The sequence below is a fragment of the Camellia sinensis genome, chromosome 7, assembly GCF_055761805.1.
Source record: "Camellia sinensis isolate YWXY chromosome 7, ASM5576180v1, whole genome shotgun sequence".
Taxonomy (NCBI): domain Eukaryota; kingdom Viridiplantae; phylum Streptophyta; class Magnoliopsida; order Ericales; family Theaceae; genus Camellia; species Camellia sinensis.
The window spans coordinates 24,936,900-24,942,899 of NC_138967.1; positions in this window are offsets into that span (position 1 = coordinate 24,936,900).

Here is a 6,000-nt window from a genome sequence, read left to right on the forward strand (position 1 = left end):
GTGAACCGTATATACAATATCATGCTTGAAAGAGAACGAAAACTCAACAGGTACAATATTGTTAGCAACATGCATAACATGCAAAATGAATGCAAAATAATATGCGATATATACAAAACTATGTATAATAATGCAAATGAAAATGCAATGAAATTGAATCATGATCAAATCATAAGCGGTTCAAAACCACACAAATGTCAAAAGGATGATGGAGATGCAAAGTCCGTCTACCATAGAAAAGGTGTCGCAACTCTCAAACCAACATACCGGCGTGGAATAGGCGCGTACACATGCTGAACTATGAGTGATGTAGACGGACACAAGAACAAGTAATTGGGTGGAATGACATGAGTGAGGAAATGTCCCGCTGAGGAAAGGCCAATGATCCTAATGCTGGATACAAAAATTACACTACAATGTAATATATACAATGGATATGGCATGCAGCCAAACCAAATCTTGCCTAGGAAAGGCATGGGCACATACAAGCCGCGTCTAACACAGATACGGTGCCGTCACCCTCAAACCAACATACCAGCGTGGAATAGGTGCGTACACATAATATCATAACTGTGCTTCGACGTGAAAGATATGGGCACATACCAGACCAAGCTCAACATGGAAAGGCGCAAGCCATAGATGGAGGGGGTGATGCAGTGAATGCATGCAGACTACAATGCAATATTTACAATATGCAATGGAATGTATGTATGTACAATGCATTATATACAATGAATGCTATGTACAATGCGATCTGCCAGGGAGAACGCAATGGATGCAGTGGATAAGGCCTGCGGCCAAACCGTATTTTGCCTAGGAAAGGCATGGACACATACAAGCCGCGTCTAACACAGAAACAGTGCCGTCACCCTCAAACCAACATACCAGTGTGGAATAGGTGCGTACACATAATATCATAACTGTGCTTTGACGTGAAAGATATGGGCACATACCAGACCAAGCTCAATCATGGAAAGGCGCAAGCCATAAATGGAGGTGATGCAATGAATGCATGCAAGCTACAATGCAATATATACAATATGCAATGGAATGTATGTATGTACAGTGAACACATGACATATGCATTATTTACAATAAAAATGCATGACATATGCACTATATATAGTGGATGCATGACAAATGCATGATAATGCATGCTATTTACAGTGCATGACATATGCATATATTTTTTTTGTTTTTTGAAATGCAAATTATGCATGTTGTTTTTGTTTGAAATGCATGTTGTTTTGAATGCGCGACAACGTAAGTTGCTTGAAATGCATGGCAATGCATGTGAATTTGAAATGTGCTACAACGCGCGGCTTGAAATGCATGACAATGCAAATGAGGAAGATGCATAACAACGCATGTAAGGTGCGTATGGCAACGCGTGACGAGGATCATGCATGACAATGCAGACCGACAGATTTAAGGTCTCCTAGACCGAGCGTATTTAAGGTCTCGCCAGACTGTGTGTGTTTAAGGTCTCGCCAGACCGTGGCGAGGTGTATGACAATGTAAGCATAATGACGTACAACTCAACGCGTGTTCACATCAAAGCGTTGTAAACCAACGCATGTGGGGAAACTTTCAAATCTTGAAAGGGACAAAAGGATACAAAAAGGATACACCTTGCACATACTCAAGTGCTGCGCACAGAAGACACAGTCTGAGGTCAAAACGGAGGCCGGTTGAGCTTCGAAAATGCACTGTCTTGCACTGTCTTGAGCAATGAAGGCCCCAAACCACATATCTGACCCAAAAAAGGTTGTAGGAGGCTCACCGGCCATCAGAGGAGGTCACCGGCTGCCCACCGGCCATCAAAAGGTTCCATCGGCCAAATATTTGGCCAACCGGCCAAAAGTGCCTGATTCGGGGCAGTTTGGTCTTTTGGCCTTGGGTCTTTTAAAATAGGGCTTCAAACCCTATTTTGGCACTTGCCTCTTGTGCAAAAATCCTCCCCCCCTCTCTCTAGAGCATTTTTCTCTCTTCCATTCACCGTTTTCCTCAGTTTTAGTGCTCATTTCGACATTTGATTCGCGAATACCTTCGCGTTTCGGACGTTTTGAACCGAACGAAACTTCGACCGTTCAACCCGGCGACCTACCGGCCAGCGATTCACATACTTCCTCCTGACGGACTTCGCCAGTTCAGGAGTTTCGATAGGACAGTGCCTCCAGAGCTTCTCCTACGCAAGCCGGAGTCACATCTATCATACGACGCTTCTGAGGTATATTCTTTCCCGTTTTATTTTCCGCAATGTAGAACACTTAACTACCATAGTTGATTCAGTTCTTTAACTGCTTAGCCCGGATACACCGATACACTATATGCTGTAGTTGACTGTGAACACACTTGCACTTGATGTCTGTTTGAATCTGAACACGTGCACACATGCTGTATTGTCACTGAACCACCCAAACACACTAGCACATCGCATGTTGTAGTTCACTGTAAGCACACCGGCACCCGATGTTTGTTTGAACTTGAAAACATGCACACACGCTGTATCTGTACTGAACCACTCGGAAACATTGACACATCATATGCCATAGTTCACTTCGAGCACACCGACACCCGATATTTGTTTGAGCTTAAAACGTGCACACAAGCTGTATTGTCACCAATTCTTAATGCTCTTCAAAACTGTACATTTTATACTACTTCGCAACTGTTTTGCTTGAACACATGGAGATTCCCATGCTTTCCGAGGGTATGGGAATGTCGTCGCTCGAGACTGGTACATGGAGCTACCAGATGCAGTTTGCCACATCGTAGACCAGGCCAACTTCGGCGCCTTCTGCAGAGGACTCTCGCGCTTCACTGCGAGTAGGCCTCTCTTTGCTGCTCTAGTGGAGAGGTGGTGGGACACCACCGACTCCTTCCACTTCTCTACTACGGGAGATATGACGATGACTTCCTATGACTTCTCGATGCTCATCGGCATCGGGGTAGGGGGTGATCCGATCCCCTTCGACACCGACATGGATGAGTGGGAGGTCGCTCAGATTTACTTGCTGGGCGAGATGTCGCCTCTTGCGCGCCCCGGATTCGTTAAATATTCATGGTTTGAGAGCAACTTTAGGGTTCAGCCAGCCTTGGCCGAGGAGGCACCGATGGCTCAGGAGGAGGTGGAGCAGTACGCCCGCGGCTTCCTCATATTTCTGCTGGGGACAACCATTTTCGCCGACCGGGCGAATACCGTGCCCCTCTGTTTGTTGAGTGCGCTTGTGGACGTCACGCGGATCCTGTGCTACGACTGGGGTGGCGCTGCCTTGGCCACTCTATATGGATACATAAGCTCAGCCTCCCGTGGCAGTGGACAGTTGCTCGGGGGCTACTGGCGAGCTTGGGAGGTACATTTGCTTCTTCTGTTTTACGTTTCTGCTCTACATTTTATGTACTCTGTACACTGCACACACTGTGGTCTGCTTCACGCTGACTATATACTGCACACACGGCACACATATACTCTGTTTTACACTGATTGTACACTGTACACACTGTACACTCTGTACAATACACTGCACAATACACGGTTCTACAATTTCTGCTTTATTCTGTATTCTGCTTTATCTGATAAGCATACTGATATTTGCTCTACAGTTGTGGGTCTACGCCTACTTTCCGAGACTCGCCCCAGTGCCAAACGTGGAGACGCTTCTTGGCGTGCCATTCTCCCACCGCTTCGACGTTAGGTGTGTGCGGAGACCGCGGGAGTCTTTCATCTTCTTCCGCCGCTACTTTGACACCATCACCCCCGCGGAGGTATGTTCAACTTTAGAGTTTATTTAAACTTCGCTTTACACTGTATTTTCAATAACAGTAGATAACAAACTGCATGCCATTTACAGATCACCTGGCAGCCTTGGGCTCCATTGCCAGCCGTGATGCGGGAGCGATTTGCCAGTGCCGAGGAGACTGCACGCTTCAGGATCTTGCTGGAGGGGCCAGCCTGTCGGGCTTGGTACCTGGGTGAGCGTTTCCTACGCCAGACCTTAGGTTTGCCAGAGAAGATAGTCCCGGTTCACCCCCCTGAGATACTGAGAGGTTCACCCCTGAGCAGGTGGCCGACTACACGATTGACTGAGATGCGATACGCTTCAGAGGCATAGGCGACTACTCAGAGTACGTCCGTACATCTATCATACGGCCTTTGAACAGTGGCCGTCGAGCTGAGAGAGAGAGGCCGGGGGCGCCAGCGGCTGGAGCAGGGGCAGGGACATCGAGAACAGCTCGAGTCCATGACAGGAGTGGAGCTCGGAGAGGACGGGGGGCTAGTTGGCCAGCACTGCCCAAGACAATGACGTGCAGAGGGCGGGGTGGGGCGACTTACCAGATCCCCATCGCTCCTCTTCCGACTGATCATGAGTTAGTCAGTTTCTATGACTTGCCTCCGGCATGTACTTCTGCATTTTGCATTTTGCACCGTCATTTCATTTCATTTCGTTTGATATTCCGCAAAATATTGATACTTCTAACACTTTTGCAGGCTTCCTCCGAGTACACTCGCCAGTCCCTGGAGTTGACTGCTTCGGTGATGGGGATGTTCCAGCAGAGCCTCAATCTTTTGGCCATGTACAGTATTCCGGTATGCTCTTCTGACCACGGTCTCAAACCATACATAAACTGTTTCACATAATCTGATGCATTGCCCTGTTAACACAACACTCAATACACTGCCCTCACGGCATCTGATACACTGTAGCCCATAGACTGCTCACAGCATTGCTCATGACATTCATACACTGCACTCAGTCACTGCATTCTGTACTAATACACTGCTCATAGCATTCATACTCTGTACTCATACACCGCATTCTGTACTGTTACTCTGTTTTGCGTAGCATACTGATGCGTCTGTAATTTGTACTTTTCAGCCTCCATTTCTGATTCCCGCTGCAGGAGATGCTCCAGCCGGACCTTCGGTTCCTACCCGAAGAGGAGGAGATGGCAGAGTATACCCCCGCTCCAAGGCGGGGCGCACTCATGTTGGGAGTAGCTCTCGGGCACCAGTTCCAAATGACGACGAGTCCGAGGTGGAGGTGGAGGCAGAGTCATCTGAGGAGGAGACCGGAGATGGCACTGACTCGGGCTCAAATGACGGCGCTGATGATGATGCTCCTGGACTTTTGTCCAGGAAGAGGACGAGGACAGACCTCTAGGCCTGAGACCATTTGACATTGATCCAGATTTTTGCTATTTTTCTTCTTCATGTTTTGCTTTTCTTTTGCTGGTAGCTAGGGTACCTTGTACTGCCGCGGGCAGGTTTTTGTTTTCTCCAAAATTTTGTACTTGAAAAAGATGATGAAATGAAACAAACTTTTCGTCTGAAAAATTGTTACATTTGTACATTTTATACATTGCATCGCATTGCATCATGTTACACCTCAATGTAAATGAGAATGATCTCCTATCTGAAAATCAGACATTTGTATTGTAATAACTAGGTAATGAACCAGCTAACAGCAGAACAACTTAAACAACCCACTGCTCAGTCCGAACACTCGGCTCATGCTCTGCTGGGGATTAATCTGCATACAGCGAATCCTAAACAAACAGTTCAATCTGACAAGACGGAATACAAAGGTTGAATTTGCTGAATCTGAAATACACTCAGACGCAATCCGGAATCCATATGCTCATTGTCTTCACATGACCTGGGTTGAACCTCTGCGGCTTTACGAAAGAACCAAATCTGTTTTGCACAAATGTGGAGAATGGCACAGCACTCTGAGCACAAAATGATTTGTTTTTTAAAAAAGGGTTTCTCAAACCGGGGTATTGAGCCTACGACTGAACTCAGTGAAAAGACTCAACAGCGAAAATCAAAAGGTAAACTACCTAGACACAACGAGTAACACTCGGAAAAGACTCAAAATAAAAGTTGAGCTAAACAAAACAAAAGACACGACACGACACACAGACGTGTTTACAAAAATGAAAGACCTCAAATCACGAAGAGCTAGTTCCTTCGGGTATTGTTCCCACCCTTTCTGA